Here is a 17,747-nt window from a genome sequence, read left to right as displayed (position 1 = left end):
AAAAAAAAAAAAAAAAAAAAAAAAAAAAAAAAAAAAAAAAAAAAAAAAAAAAAACTAACTGTGGATGATTATTGTGTTTCATAAATTTTTATTTAAGAAAAGTAAGGTTTGTATTCCTAATAAAACTTAATGGGACATTTTAGAATTAATAGAACTTATATAGGTTGTATGAACACTTCTTTTTACGAGATGGAGCATAATGTTCCTAAGTTTTGTAGCTAATGTTTTAAATTCATAGAAGCTAAATCTAGATCACAAACAAATTGATTGTATACTCTTTTTAATGTACCTAACGAACCTTGGACTTGATATATCTATAGATTTTTTTCTCAGTTTGCCACACAATAAAGAGGGTAAAGCTAGTATTTTTTTTGTGGTAGATAAATTTAGTAAAATGCCTCATGTTATTGCATGCAACAAGACGGATGATGCAAAATATGTTGTTGACTTCTCGACGCGTTGTCTGAAAGCGCTTCGAGTAGAGCTGCAAGCACTCATAATGCAAGCTGTCACCCACGATCCACACTAGAAGAGTCCACTCTTTTGTTTAGATTATCTGTCTGTAGTCGCAAAGTAGTGTGTTTTAATGTAGGGTCTTTTTCTATTTATACCTTCCAATTCTTTTGATATTGATTCTCCTTTCATTCTCTACTTTCTTTTTCTATTTCCTCCTTTACTTGAGATTTAAAATTGAAAAATGAAAGACTAAGGCGAAAATCAAGTAAATTCCTTGAGAGTTGCTTTACCTTGTTCAAGAAATTCTCTTCATTCTTTTTCTCGTTCTTTCTTTCTCCTTTCGTTCTCTTCTCTTTTGGGAAGTACTAAGATTACATGGGATCCCTAGAATAATTGTTAGTAATAGAGATGCTAAATTTTTAAATCACTCTTGGAAAGTATTATGGGGTAAATTGGATACCAAATTGTTGTTTTCAACTACATGTCATACTGATGGACAAACTGAAGTGGTTAATAGAATATTAGGAGCATTGCTTTAGGGTTATTATTTCTAAGAATATTAAGTATTGGGTCGAATGTTTACCATTTGTAGAGTTTGTATATGATAGAGCAATTCATAGTACCACTCATTGTTCTTGTTCTAAAGTTGTTTATAGATTTAATCCATTTATGACTCTTGATTTGCTTCCTATTCCTTTTAATATTTTTGTGAGTGAACAACCACAAGTAAGACTAATTTGATCAAAATATTGCACTAAGAAATGAAGGGGAGAATTGAGAAACAAAATTTTAAAGTTGCTGAAAGACTTAACAAAGGACGGAGGGAAATTATTTTTCAACCTAGTGACTCAATTTGGACACATTTTCGAAAGGAGCGATCTATCTCAAAGGAAGACAAAGTTACATCCAAGAGGAATGACCCTTATCAATTTTGAGAGAATTAATAACAATGCCTATAAAAACGCTGATTTGAGTTCTTTTGATGTAGGTGATGACTGATTTGAGGACACATTCTTTTGAAGGGGTGGAAGAGATAAGAATTCATTTCATGTGTTATAAGCTTATTCGATTGAGGAAAGACCATTTGGAGCTTCAGACATATTTGCTCAAAGACCATTTGGAGCTTCAGACATATTTGCACTTTTGAAGTAGCGGATGAAGTTGCAAGTATCATTTCATGGGTTGTTAGAAAACTCTATTTATTATTTTTTAATTTCATAAAATTTGTAATGGTCAAATTCACTCCATTTTTTTTTGTGGATATTTGAGCAATCAAAATTAAATCACGACCACTAACTTTTTCTCTGGTAGACTATAAATACCACAAATTATTAGGTAAAAATCATATATGTCATTAATGAAATTGATATCTCGTTGAGACGTTCTCCTTAGAAACTGATTGCATCTTAGCGATTCAATCAAGTCCTGATAAAGTTCAATGGTGGAATGACTCACTTCTAAATCTTCGATCTTACGAGTAATCTAATTCTAGTCTTATCTTTCGGTTGATCAAAATTTTGTATAATGAGGGATTAATTTCTTTGATTCAAGGTTCTTGCTTCAACAAAAGTTTGATTCTAGGTTCTTGCTTCAACAAAAGTTTGATTCTAGGTTCTTGCTTCAACAAAAGTTTGATTCAAAGTTCTTGCTTCAACAAAAGTTTGGATCGTTGAGCTGAGTATTAGGATGGTGTATCACCGAAGAGATGAATGGAGTGCTTTATCAAAATTTAGAGATTAGGGTTTAAAAAGGAAATTTTAAGTTAAAAATGGCAAAATAGTCATTTTATTTTTATTTTTTTACCAAATTTCTTCTATTTTTAATTAATTAAAGAGAAAAAAAATCTCAACATCTACGCTTAATATTTTGACATCTAACCATTGGATCATTCCCAAATTTTAATAGGACTCTCACAAAAACCTAAGTTGATGTTGGTAAAGTCATATATTCTTCCTGGTTTGAATTTATTCTCTAAAACCCAATTAATTATTAATTTTTAATAATAATTTTCATTATTTTTATTACATTTTAATAGGAAAAATCCAAGATTATTAGTATAATATATAACAATAAGTTGTAAGCCTATTGTGTCGATGTCTGCCCTTTAGAAATAAGAATCTTCAATCAAATCATAATCAACATTAATGAGAATTTACCTTTCTAAATATCTATCTTTGTGCACGAAAGTTGTTGGCCAGCAGCGCTCAACTGTTCTTAACATACAAGAGGATCATGTTCAAGTAATAACCTAATGGGTCTATAGTACATGGATAAGGTTGGGTGTCTTATTTTTGGTAACACTATTGATATGTCTCACTTGTAATTGTTACAGACGATTTGGTCTAAATCGTTTAGGTAGACATGTGAATGGAGGTATACTAAAAAATGGGTTTGTGTAAGAATTCACCTTATAAATCAATTAATTGAGAAGATTAATATTTCACAAGATCACCATATGCGACTCGATCTTAATATTGAGTGAGTTATGAACTTTTTCTTGTGAGGGTTTGTCCTATGATTTGTATGATTTGTATGGGTGATAATGAGTTTTATAGCTGATTGAATATGTCTATCAATTTGGGGACTTGACCAAAAACATAATTTTACGAGATTGAACTCACTACTTTAGATATAGGAAAAGTAGATGAGTAATTCTCTTAAATGTTGACTTCAAGATTTTAATAGTAAAGCTCACCATCTCATTGGCTCGAAGGGGACTTTACTAGAGTACAATAGACTTTTGATCTAACTATAATTATTAACAACTCATGAATGATTGACTTGCTTGTAATGATTATATCAATGGACACAACTTATTCTACCATGTATAATAGTTTACTATAAATCCACAGTGGAGCGTGTGGTTAATGAATGAAAATTGGTTAATTAAAAAGCTTAATTAATTAACTTTGTATAACTAAAGCTTATAATCTATAGGTTCACATATTAACACTAAAAATAATCGATTTGAGAGAAAAGTTGGTTCAAATTAATATTTAATAGGTTAGATATATTAAATATAAAAATAAAAAAATATATTTAATTTAAAGAGTTTAAATTAATTTTTAATATTTAAATATATCCCACCTAACTCAGAAAAATAGAAAAATATATTGATGGCATTTGATACCTTAAATATTAAAATAATCAATATATATTAAATATATTAAATAAAAATATATATTTGAAATTTGAATGAAATTCTAATTAATTAAATAGAGATTAAGAATATGATATTATATTCTAAATATATTTGATATTCAAATATATTATTTGATGAAGCTTCTCTAAAAATCTCTTTAAAAAATACTATTAAGTTCAAATAGAGAAGGAATCTCACCATTTCTCCTACTTTCTCTAAAATTTTATTTCTCCAATTCTTTTGAATTATTTATTTATTTATTTATTTATTTATTAAGAGATTGTCAAGCAAGAAAATTCAACTAGACTTTATGTAACCTCGGGCCTAATAGATACGCAAAGCTCAAGATAGCCCCAAAATCTTGGAAAAAAAAATAAAATAAAATAAAGTAAAAAATTAAAAAGAAAGTAGGTCAAAGTAAACCGGATCAAAATGGTCCCTTAGGGTTTGAAGAAAAAATAAGAAGACAAAAAAAGGAGAATGTTTCAATCGAATGTTCACAACAATTCTTCCTCGGACTTGGAAGGTTACTTGTAGGCTGTTGAATCGGTCATTTGCATCCAGAACCAAGGACGAGCATTATGGGTCTTCGGTCACTTTTTTTCCTTAAACCCGAGAGTAATCTTGAGAGTTGGAGTTTAATTTTTTGTTATTTTTCTCGGAGAAGGATTTCTAAGAAGTTCAGAGAAGAAACTCGGTAAATAAGTACTCATATGAATCAAGAGACATCAATCATACAATATATTTCAATGAATATGCGAAGAAAATGCGGTTGAAATTATCAAAAGATATTTCAATTCATGCCACATTGAATAATTTCAATTCATGCCACATGGAAGAAAAATGAAGTTTATCGTTATAAATTTTGGGTGGATTACAATTTAAGAGTTATTGTATTTCATTAATGTATTTTAAGACATTTTATTTACTTTAGATTACATTTACATCATGGTTAATTATGGTCATAAAGTATGAATGTTACAACTCTTGGAATGTCTTTAATAGTTTCATTCGGAAGCTAAATGAAGGCATGTATGTTGTATTTGTAAGTAAACTTGAAAATATAGTAAAATGAGCATTTGTACTTTTTTTAGCCAATGACTAAGTTTCTTTGCAATTCTATGTAGTTTAGATTGTATGTAGAATCATTCAAGCTCGACATGATCAATCTTGCTTGTGGAGTGATTCAAATCTCAAGTGTTCTTGCATTGAGATATTTGATAAAAAAGAATCATTCAAGCTAGACATGATCGATCTTGCTTGTGGAGTGATTTGAATCTCAAACAATGTTCTTGCCTTGAGATATTTCGATCAACAAGGTAATCTGAATCTTACTCCCCTTGTAGTGATTTCCACATATCAAGTGTTGTTATCGTCGTTGGTCTTTCCACTGTTCGTGACGTTTGGCTCACATTGAAGACTATGTTTAGCCATCATTCGAAACCTGTGAACTAAGACTCAAGGATGACTAAATTATGAAACCTAACTTGTTGTTGAATATGTCCATACCTTCAAAACAATACGTGACAAGCTTCATGTCATTGGCAGACTTGTTGAGAACATTGATAAAGTGCATTGGATACTTTTATGGACTCGACATTGATTTTTGAACTTTTTCTACTGCTCAGATGGCTCTCACCCCTCTCACATGTTTTGTAGATTTAGTCTCTAAAACTAAAATTTTTGAGTTAATTCAACTCTCCGTTAAGCATTTTGACTCCATTTCTGCGACATTCACAACCACTAATTGTAGTCACACCCATGGAAGTCACCCTACTTCTCGTAGCAACCAGCGAGATTGTTCTCATTCCCAAGATAACAACTTTTCCAATTGAGGATGAACCCACTCGGGTCAGGGTCGTCGATTATCTTGCTGCCAAAATATTGCACTGAGGGCCATTATGTTGACCGTTTCAACCAACGATATGCTCGGACTGACTCTGCTCATGCTCACCTTGTCGAAGCTTGAAGCACATCATATTCTATTGGTGGATTCGAGATTACTAATTGGTTTTTGGACATTGGGGCTTTGGCCCATATGAAGACCGATCCATCTATTTTGGATCAGTCCAAAAATTACACGGGTAAGGACTTTGTGATCATAGGAAATGATGTCTCTCTATTCATTACTCACACTGGTAATCTTTCTCATATTCCAAATATCCATTTATTAGATGTATTGGTTGTCACTCATCTTATTAAAAGTATTTTTTTTTTAGTTACATTTACTAAAAAAAAAATTTCCTGCCTAGAATCGTCAAAAAGGGAGAGTGTTGAAAACCGGTAGGGGATGAACGACTTTATGCACTGAAGTGCAACAACTCTGCCTTTATTTCTATTCTTAAAAATAAATCTCTTTGCTTAGTATGATTTATGGCATGCTTACTTGGGTCAATCAGGATTATTATGTCATTCTTTTTAAATAAAAAAAAACATTTCTCTTACGTCTTTATTGTCTTATTCCCACAACGAACATAGGTCGTCTCATGTGTTAAATCTTATTAATTGTGATCTTTAGGGTTCTTCCCCTTCAAATCCAACTCGAGTTTTTTTTACTATGTTATTTTTATTCATGATTATTCCCAATTCATTTGGATAAACTCTTAAAAATTTAAATAATTTTTTTGATATTTTACTTCAATTTCAAAAATTTGTGGAAAACCAACATTCTGCTTGTGTTAAGGTTTTTGAAAGCGCCGGAGGTGCTTCAAATCAACCCACTTTCTGAATGTGGGGTCAACAAGCACTTCTTCTCACAACATTCCTGACATTTGATTAAAACCCTCATTTTCATCCCTTTGGTTGTAGTGTTTATTCTTGTTTGCGTGTTATATATATGTGCCTAACAAACTTTCTTGTAGCACTCCTTGCATTTTCTTGAGTTATAGTCCCTATCATAAAGGGTTTCGTTATCTTGATCCCACCACTACTAGGCTGTACATCACCCGACACTCTGAATTTGATGGAACTTACTTTCCTGATATCCCTAGCTCCCAAGCCTAACCTCTTTCCTCTCTTCGTATTTTAAATTTCTTGGAACTACGTCTTTATCATATTGATTCATCCTCCTACCCCTTCTTTACCGAAAATTCCTTGATCCAGCTTCTCTACTGAACTTGTTGTTGATTCCTCTTCTTCTTTGGGCTATCATCCTATGACATAGCTAAAGCTGATAGTTTCAAGACTCGTCATCCAAAAAATATTGAGGTTGTGAGTTCATCTAGATTTCTTTCTGCTCTTTCTACATCCACCGAGTAAAGAGGATTCAAATTTGTTGATAGGAATTCTTCTTGACTTGCTGCTATAGATGAAGAAATTTGAGATTTACAACAAAATGACACTTGGATTTTGTTTCCTCGCCCGACCAACACCAATATCTTGGGCTCTAAATGGGTATTTCGCACTAAATATTTGCTTAATGGATTCTTCAAGCATTTCAAGCCTAACTTTATCTATTTTCTTATTTACGTTGATAACATTATTATTATTATTATTATTGGCAACAACTCATCTCTTCGTGAGAGTTTTACTCACAAGTTTCATTCTGAGTTTACTACCAAGAATTTGGGTTCTCCAAGTTACTTTTTTGTTCTTGAAGCTCACCCATTCTTGATGGTCTCTTTATTAGTCAGTTAAAATATATTTGAGATATTCTTATTCGTGCTCAATTGCTCGATAGCAAATTAGTCCACACCCCATGATTATTTCTTAATACCTGACTGCTAATGGTTCTCCTTTCTATGATGTTACTCCCTATCGATCTCTTGTTGGCACCCTTCAAGACTTGACTATTACGCGCCCATATGTCACCATCTTGTTGTCAAGCGTATTCTTCACAATGTTAAAGGCACACTTTACTCTAGCCTATGTTTCGCCCATCCATTTTTCCTAGTTCACTAGTGGCTTATTCAAATCTTACCACCCTTTTATATGCGGTGGTTTTAGCAGGTCCGCTTTCTAAAAATATTATTTTCAAATATGCACAACATTATAATAATGCTTTCTGCACACTCTTCCAAAAGCAAGACGTGAACTTGGTGTTTCAGTTCGTAGTATCGAATAATTAGAGTTGGACCACTTGTCTACTGAGTACTTTGTCTTATTTGGGATGAAATAGGCAGACTTGATTAACTTCTCGAAGATGACCATATAACGGTGAAGCCTCTCGTAGTCTTTGGCAACCCTGAAATAAATTCTATAGTAATGTCTTCCCATTTCCCATGGGAAACACTTAGTGGTTGCAAGAATCCTAATGGGTGTTGCCTTCGTACCTTAATCTTTTTTATAGGTCAAACATCGACTTACGTATTCATTCAGTTATATCATGTTTCATTCATTACCACCTGTAACAAGACGTCAAATCATAGTACATCTTGGTACTTCCTAGGCTGAGTAAATGGTGAGTCATGGGCCTCCATGAGCAGCCTTTCAATAATTCTTATTTCAAGACCTTATTAACCTTATTGACCGTTATTCATTAAATGCTATCTTCAGTTAATTTGTTTGTAGATTTTAAATTTAAAAGTCATTGGTAAAGGAGAAGACTAAATTGTTGAAAATGAAAGACTAAGATTTATTTTAGGAAACTATTAGATACATCATTTCTTTCTATTGCAAAGGAGAGAAGAGAAAAAAGAAAAAATAGAGAGAAGTAATAGAAGATGGGTTTTTTCAAATAAACAAAGTGTTCTTTATCTTCTTCAATCGTTAGTATGTGTGAGATTTATTTCATAAATTAGTGAGTTTTCTTTAACAAATTGGTATCAGAGTCAATGGCGTATATGACGGATCAAATGCCTCTACCACGACTAACGAAGACAAACTACAAGAATTAGAGCATTCAAATGAAAGCTCTTCTCGACTCTCAAGATGCATGGGAGGTGATCGAAGAAGGTTTTGAAGAACCAAAAAATACCACAGGTTATACGGCGACACAAAACAAAGCGTTAAAAGAGGTGCGATCAAAGGATAAGGCGACATTAAACATGTTGTTCCGAGTCGTTGACGAGTCAGACTTTGAGAAGATTGTCAGTGCAATACTTCAAAATAAACGTGAGACACTTTAGGAAAAGTGTTCAAAGGAATCGACCGAGTCAAGCAAGTGTGTCTCCAAACTCTTCGTGGCGAGTTGGAGAGCATGAAGATGAAGGAGTCAGAAAGTGTATCTGACTACATCATGCGTGTACAGACCGTGGTAAACCAACTCAACCGAAACGGAGAAGTGTTAGCCGAGATGCGGGTTGTGGAGAACATTTTGAGGCCATTAACCAACTTTGAGAATGTTGTATGTGCGATAGAAGAGTAAAAGGACCTAGCAACGTTCACAGTCGATGAGCTCACTGGTTCTCTAGAGGCACACGAGCAACGTAAGAAAAAGAAGGAGGAAACACTCGATCAAGCACTTCAAACCAAGGCGTCAATAAAAGATGAAAAGGTACTCTACTCTCAAAATTTTCAAGGTAGAAGGGACAGTCACGAAGGATACTATAAGGAGAAGGGACAGTCGAGCCAAGTAAATTGATGTGGCAGAGAACGCAATCAAGGAAGAGGCGGCCGATCAACTTATTCCAACATTCACTACTACAAATGTCACAAATATGGTCACTATGCAAATTATTGTAACTCCGACAAATGTTACAATTGTGGCAGAGTGGGGCATTTTGCAAAAGATTGTCGAGCCGATAAAAAGGTGGAAGAAACAATCAACCTAGCCTTGGATGACGCAACAAACGAAGGTCTTCTCTTGATGGCTTAAAATGAAGATCTGAAAGCGAAAGAACATGGCGGTGCGGAAGACGATGGCGGTGGTCATGAGATGGTGGAAGCCATTGGAAATGAGGGGGATACACAACGAATTTGGCGAAATCGCGATATTAGAGACGAGAAAATCGAAGAAAGATTCTGGATTGAATAGGCGATTAGGAACGGTGCCGATGCGAGTTTTGGAATTAAGGGACATGGCAGCAAAGAGCAAAGAGGGAAGGAGAGAGAGAGCATTCAGAAAGGAGAAAAACGAAGGTGAAAGAGAAGAAAAGATGAACACATAGCTGAAGAAGGAGAAACTAATGAACGAAAAGGAAGAACAATTGGATAACAGAGAACTTGAGCTTGAAGAGAGAGAGCTTCAATGGCGGTAAAGGAAATTTGAGGAAGAAAAAAGAAAGAGGTTATTGGATGAATCTGGTAGGGTTATTGAAGATTTGGAGAGAAAAGTCGAAAATGAAGGAGAAAGTAGAGATTGAAAAGGAAAAGAAAGCTTTACAAATGGAATTGAAAAATTAGAGAAAGAAGTGGCTAAGCTGAGTGAGAGTTTTTCTATCTCAAACACGAGAAGGAAGAGAATGGGAAGGTAATTTCTGAGCTTGTGAAGAGAATTGAAGAAGGTGTGGAGAAAGAGAACGACCTATTAATTGAGGTTGATGGTTTAGTGGAAGAGTTAGCGAGGGAGGAGAAAGATGTATAGATGTTAACTCAACAAAGAGATTCACTTGATGTGAATCTGAATCGAGTCCAGGAGGCAGTGAGTTTATGAGGCATGATTAAGATAATCACTTGTGATAAAGCTTAAATGGAGGAGGCAAAAGTGGAAGTGGAAAATGTCGTTGTGGACTTAGGGAGGGAATTGAGTAAATTGAAAGAAGTTATAACGTCTTTGACTAAGTCAAATGAGGTTGAGAACGGGAGAAATTAGGAGTTTTGTCTCAAATAGGCTGTCTTCGAGAAGCTCTAAATGGAGTTTCTTTAGAGAGGGATAAGCTTAGTTTGTTGCTCGAGTACAAGGAGAGGAAATTGAAGAAGCATATCTGAGCTAGAGAAAACGAAAACCGCGCAGGTGGAATCGTTGAATGTAGCATTACATTAAATGCTATTTTTAGTTAATTTGTTAGTAGATTTTAAATTTAAAATTAAGTCCGAAAATAAAAAGGCCAAATTGTTACCATCAAAGACCAATATTTATTTTAGGAAATGGTTGGTTTTATGGATAAGGAAATAGTGTCAGTCTTATGGATCTAATTAATTTTATGAGAGAACTAAATACTTATAAATACATCATTTCTTTTGAAAAATAGTAATAGAAGATGGGGTTTTTAAGATAAACAAAGTGTTTTTTTGTCTCTTTTATCTTTAGTATGTGTGAGATTTATTTCACAAATTAGTGAGTTTTTTTTTACACAAACATGAGTTCTTTCCTTGAGCCTCTATTATACGCCTTCTTCGTGGATATTGGACTATAAACCGTGCCAACTTTGCCATTATGTCTTTGATTATGTCTTTCTTCTTAAGGCAATATCTATTATGTTAGCTTTTCGTGGATGGTAAAGGATCTCTATGTCATAATCCTTTACTTACTCCAACCATCTCCTTTGGTTGTTGATTTTGGCCCTTGATTGAAATACACTAAAACGATTATTTGAAGCAAAAAGAACTCTGAGAGTTTTTTTTGAATTGAAGAACCTTTAAACACTATGATTTTTAATTCTTTTTGTTTTTATGAACAAAGTGTGCATTCGAAGACTATTTATAGAGGAGAAAACACTATAGATTTCTTAAGATTTCTCAACTTCTAATAATTCTCCCTAACAAAAGAGTACCAATTTTCCTAAACTTACTCAAGTTAATAACTACTAACAATTATCCTAACAACTTATTTGGGTAAGTCAAGCTAATTAAACTCACATTCTTTTTTTTTAAAATAGATATTTGATATTCTTATGGTTAATATATACCGATAGTTTCTCACCATACAAGTAATACACCATATCTGAGAGTAAACACTACCGTCTCCTAGTCATGTGTTTGGTAGTTTGCACTTATAGTTCTTAAGTTGGTGGGAGGCATATGCTACGACCTTTCCATTTTTCATCTGTATGCATCCTATGCCTTTTCCTAAAGCATCGCTATATATGACAAAGTTTCTTGATTTTTCTAACAGTACGAGCACCAGAGGAGTGAATAACTTGTCCTTCAGCTCCATGTATATTTTCTCGCATGCCAGCGTCCAAGTAAACGCCTTCCCCTTTTAGTTTGTTGGGTTAGGGTGAAAATATCTCGGAAAAGTCCTTTATGAACCTTCTATAGTAACTTTTCAACCCTAAGAAGTGACTATGGTTGGCCAAGACAACTTCACGATTGCTTCAACTTTGACCGGATCTACATAAATACTTTCTCTTGACACAACTTGTCGAAGGAAGGCAACCTCTTAGAGAATTTGCATATAGCTTATGGGTCCAGTCTGGTTAATATCTTTATGAGGTTGTCTTCGTGATCCTTCTCAGTCTTGGAGTAGATAAGGATGTCATCAATGAAGACGATTACGAATGTGTCGAAAAAATTATTGAATAGTTGATTCATTAAGTCCGTGAAGGATGCAAGGACATTGGTCAGGCCAAAGGACATAACCATGAACTCATAATGTCCATATTGACTCCTAAAAGCTAACTTTGGTATGTCCTATTTCTTCATTCTTAATGGATGGTATCCGAAATATTGATGCCCCTTGCAGTTGATCAACGAGATCGTTTTCTCTTTATTGTTACATTGTTAAGCTTCCAACAGTTTATGTATAGTAACATAGATCTGTTCCTCTTTTTGATGAACAACACCAAGGCTCCCCAAAGTGATACGGTTGCTCTTATAAATCCCTTGTCCAATAGCTCGTTGCTCCTTGAGTTTCTTAAGCTCGATGGGAGCCATTCTATAGGGGGATTTGGAGAACAACTAGGTCTCTGGTTTTAGCTCAATCTCAAATTATATTTCTCTGAATGGGTTAGGCCTGGTAGTTCCTCTAGAAAGATACCCTCAAAATCTCTTACTACTAGTACGAAGGACAAGTCAATGTCTTCTTGTTGATTGCGGTGATACTAGCTAGGAACGTCCATGGTCTGTGTATGATCAACTTCTTAGTTTTCATGACCGAGATTACCATTGGGGTGTCTCTTGCATACTCTCCCTTGTACTTGAAACTCTTTCAAGGTGGGGTCTGAACATTACCTTTAGTGCTTGGTAGTCTATATAGGCATGGTCCATACCAAGGATGACATTGAAGTCATTCATGTCTATAACTAACTTAGCTTTAGTCCTAACTTAGCTTGCCTAGTGAACGCTTCTAATATAAAAAAGTGGGTAGAGCTTTGAGTCAAATTGATAATCGAAGTAGCCAAGGATGGGAAGGATACTTGGGAGTATTGTGTCAGGGTCGTCGACCCTCTTGGTAATAGTAACATGTGCAACAATCTAACTTGTTTGTGACTCAATTTTCTTCCTTATAAAAGTTGGTAACTTCTCTAGGGTAAATGTGATAGTGGGTTATCTTCGGGGCGTAGTGTGACTTGGTGTAGGCCTCTGTTGTCTCTGCATTTCTAAAATTTGGACTCGAGATTGGGTCATTCCTACTTCTAGTGCCTTTTTTGTAAAGTTTTTAGAAGCCATCCTTTGCCTTCTAGGTCTCGTGGTTGTCCTTCTCTTAGGAAACATACTTCTGTAAGAATAATTAGGTTACTTATTATGTAAGACACTTAGTGTTGTCTTAACTTTCATCCTAAATAGTAACCCTATAACATTTCGATTGCCTTGAGTATTCTTGAGTAACCCTGGACCTAACCTATAGCTTGGCTTGATTCATGACATGTGGTCAACTTGTTAACTACTTCTTAAGTGACCCTAAATTACTCCCTATGGAAGACTGATGTCACAAAGTTGAAAACACATGGTCATGACATGATGCAGGACTATCTCTTTAGGTGAGAAAACATGAGACTCCATCATGACATCATGCTCATAAGACATAGTGCAAGGCATCCCTCCTAGAAGAGGAATTAAGGGTCTCATTACACACTGTTTGATGGGAGGTCGTTACACACTACTTGATTTGTTTCATAAGTACTTGTAGTATCATGTAAGGAGGTCTTTAAGGATAGTATGACCAAAAGAAATATTTGAATTATGAAAATCAAGTCTTAGTTAATAATACAAGATTTTTGCCTTAACCAGAAATAGAAGTAGCACGTGACTTGATTATTTTAAGAAATACTTAATAAGTGACCCCACTGTTGACGTTAGATGCAAACACATGTAATCATGAGTGAGATCTATCATACCAGTTTATATTTCTTAGACGGCTATCCTAAATGGGTTAATTAAATGTGTATTTATAGTTATACACACAATTAACGCGTGTGACTATAGATCCACCAGTAATTTTGCACACCTCCTCGGCTCCTTTCATAGTCAAGTGAGCATTCTCTAGGAGCTGCTAAGTCGGACACCCTAGTGACCGTCGCAATATTATAATAATTATAATGATCGTTTCCCTGCCATGTAGTGTACTCGTCCGTACCATCATAAGAGGGGTATTTATCCAATGCATGAATGCATAATGATGCATGAGGTCCCAACATTTTTATTTATTATCATGTAAGACAACTCCTTCCATTTTCCTTCCTATCATATCATTTTCATCATAGGTTTCCATGCATAAATTAGAGTTGTGTATCATATCGAAACATCTTATCTTATATCATTCATATCATGCATCTTGTCATATCATGTCATATCATGTCATATCAATCATACATATCTCATATCATCCAAATATCTTGTAACATTATATACTATAGTTAAACGTGTTACAACGTAACATTTATCATATCATTAGTACATCACATCATAACATGTGTCATAACATTCACGTATCATCTCATAGCCGCATCATATCATGGACACATCATGGATTTATCCTTTCATATTATTTCATAAATATATCAGTCATATCATTTCATAAACATATCACACATATCAATCATATGACACGTGCAGAACCTCCGGGTACATGTCTTCATACAAAACATCAATTTCTAACTATACCAATAGTCAGATCACTTGCTTGGTTGACTTAGGCCGAAGCTACTACGACCCCTTAACGCTAGCTTAATGTTGATCTCTAAAATTTAATTTTGCCTAAAGAGTCCAACATTCGTAAATTAGAATTCTACTATGAGAATTGGCTCACTTAGTTTTACATAAAATAATTTAAACTCACTCCTAATAATTTAAACTAGTTAAGCTCAATTATGCTCAAATACTCTAAACTTAGACTCCAAAAATTTAAACTAGCTAAAATGTAGTCATACTAACCTTAAAGCTTTCGAAAAATTGCATAATTATGTGTAAATAATTTAAACTTGACTTAAAATATTTAAACTTGGTAATGCTTCCAAAAAATTGAAAACCGAAACGCTGGCCAGCCATCAAAAAGTGTCTTCTCCGACTAGCTCTAACCATTCAAGTGGATGATAAAAGGAAGTTAGGGACCTCCCTTTTATACTAAAGGTCGAACTCTCCACTTCTCAATTTAGGTCGACATTGGATAATTTTCTTTTTCTTTTTCTTTTTTTTTTTTTAATTTTTGGGCTATTATAGAGTCCATATCCAATATTTTTAGTAAGGCTTTTAATTGTTTGTTCCTTTATTATTATTTTTTATATATAGTGTTTACTACTAGATTTATGCTGTAATTAAAAAAAAACATAAACTAAATTTAAAGCAGAGTCAAACTATACCAAATATTTCTAGAGTCTCCAAAGATCACAACAATATCTCCTCAACTTTTTTTGATCGATAAATAAGAGCCTTCCAACCATCCTTTTTCTCACCAAATCAAAGGCTTCTTCTTTCCCTCTTTTCCTCTTCCCTTGTTCACGTTGCTGCTTCTTTGTTTAGCATGCAACGCCCAACTTTCGTCTACCTCTTACGACCAAACTTGTCCCAATGCACTCACTACAATTCAAACTGTTATTAGGCGAGAAATTTCTCATGAACGTCGAATGGCAGCATATCTCATTCGCCTTCATTTTCATGATTGCTTCGTTCAAGGGTGTAATGCATCAATATTACTTGATGATACTCTATCTATGATTGGTGAAAAGAATGCAGCGGCAAACAAAAATTCCATTAGAGGTTATGAGGTGATTCACAAGGCCCAGAGTGAAGTTGAGAAGACTTGTCCTGGCGTTGTATCTTGTGCCGATATTCTTGCTATGGCTGCAAGAGATGCTTCGTTTGCTGTGAGTATTTCTTCATTTGTATGCATGGTTTGTGCTCAAATATTGAGTTATTGTACTAATATTGCAAACAAAGGTCATAGTAGAAGAGATATGGTTGCATTATCAGGTAAATTTAAACTTTTTGAGTACCCCTACAAAATATATACGCATCGACCTTTATTAAACATTTTCACGTTAACTTTATTGCAGGCTCTCATACTATAGGACAAGCCCGATGCTTCTTTTTCAAGAATAGAATATACAATCAAAGTAACATTGATGCAGGATTTGCTAAAATTCGCCGTACGAAATGTCCATCATCATATGGAAATACCAATTCCTTTGACAATAACTATTTCAAAAACTTTATACAAACCCTTGAAACCGATCAAATCCTTTTTAGTGGAGGATAACCGATAATATTGTTATAGAATACAGTAGAGATCCAACCGCATTCAAATCTGACTTTGCCACTACAATGATCAAAACATTCAGCTCCTATTAAGCCTCTAATAGGAATGGAAGGGCAAGTAAGAAATATATGCTGCGGTCAACTAAATTTATTTCACCCCGAAGGGTTATTATGTGATAAAAAAGATGAATGTAATGCTTAAAATGGTATAAGATCTTAAATAAATTAAAAAAAGGCATATTCAAGGGTAAAATGGTCTTCGTCTGGGATGTCAAACACTATTGATACGATCCACTTTGTAATTGTTACAGACAATTTGGTCTAAATCGTTCGTGTAGAGACATGTGAATGGAGGTATCCTAAAAAATGAGGTTGTATAAGAATTGACTATGAAATATTTAATCTCTCTTTATAAATCCATTAATTGAGAAGATTAATATTTCATAAGATCAACATATGCGACTCCATCTTAATATTGAGTGAGTTATGAACTTTTGCTTGTGAAGGTTTGTCCTGCGATGATAATGAGTTTTATAGTGACCTACCATTTTGGGGACTTGACCAAATAGGGAGCTGAAAACATAATTTTACGAGATTGAACTCACTACTTTCGATTAGGAAAAGTAGATGAACAATTCTCTTAAATGTTGACTTCAAGACTTAAATGGTAGAATCTCACCATCTCATTAGCTCAGAGGGACTAAGTTGTTTGTTGGACAAATAAAGATGGTTTGTTAGAGAACTAATGGTACTTGGAGTGAAAGATACAGGCTTTTAGCCTAATTATAATTATTAACAATTCGGGAAGGATAGAGTTGCTTATAAGGATTATATCAAATCATCCCTTCAGGGGTCTGTCAGCTGTCCTAGATAGAAAAGAGAAAAGGAAAGGGAAAATAGGAAGGGAGATTAGGGTTCAAAGAAAGAATAGGAAGACCAAAAAGGAGAATGTTTCAATCGAATGTTGGAGAACTGGGCGGAATCTCTTCGCAAGAATTCTTTCTTGGACTTGGGAGGTAAGTTATAGGCGGTTGGATCGACCATTTCTGTCCAGTACCAAGGAAGAACATTAAGTAAAGTTTATGGAGTAATATTTAGAGTTGGAGTTTAATTTTTTTTGTTATTTTTCCCTCCGAAGGATTCCTCAGAAGTTCCGTGAAGAAACTCGGTAAAGACTCGAGCCGAAAATGAGAGTCTTCTGAAGTCATAAGATTCAATAAGCGTTTGACTATAAATATGTTAGCCTGTGATGGATTTCAAACTATAAGAAAAATGCCTTGATGGAGATGGATAGAAACTCTCTAACACTTTAGAAAAGAATGCAACAACATTCAAATAAATGTAAAGAAAATGGTTTAAATCAGAAAATCACGGGACTCTAGGTTCTAACACGTAGAGTAAAGGAACAATGTTAAGGCAGAGAGCGTGTCCAAGTACGCCACTAATACATCTCGCAAGTCGAGCAGGGGCAGTGCGTCGGCATACCAGTGGTACACGTGTCGCAAGATAAGCCATCCATCTGTCCTGTACCCTTGTAACCGACTCGAAACCACAACCCACATCCACCTAGTTGACCCGACCCAGTTTCGCACGTGGTACGCGCATGTCAAAATACATGTAGAGCTCCCTACCGTGTGTGGGCGTGCATGTGAAGCCTTTGTGCAATTCGCTTCTGATATCGATAAAGCTACCCAGA

At 34.5% G+C, this 17,747-nt stretch overlaps 1 pseudogene; it reads left to right on the top strand.

Moving 5' to 3' along the window:
* Positions 1-15,330: 15,330 nt before the first annotated feature.
* Positions 15,331-16,160, top strand: LOC111490183 (annotated as a pseudogene).
* The last annotated feature ends 1,587 nt before the right edge of the window (positions 16,161-17,747 follow it).

This window comes from Cucurbita maxima, unplaced genomic scaffold (genome assembly GCF_002738345.1).
Source record: "Cucurbita maxima cultivar Rimu unplaced genomic scaffold, Cmax_1.0 Cma_Scf00001, whole genome shotgun sequence".
Taxonomy (NCBI): domain Eukaryota; kingdom Viridiplantae; phylum Streptophyta; class Magnoliopsida; order Cucurbitales; family Cucurbitaceae; genus Cucurbita; species Cucurbita maxima.
Note: the sequence above shows the minus strand (reverse complement) of the source record. Positions and strands in the feature narration are given on the sequence as shown.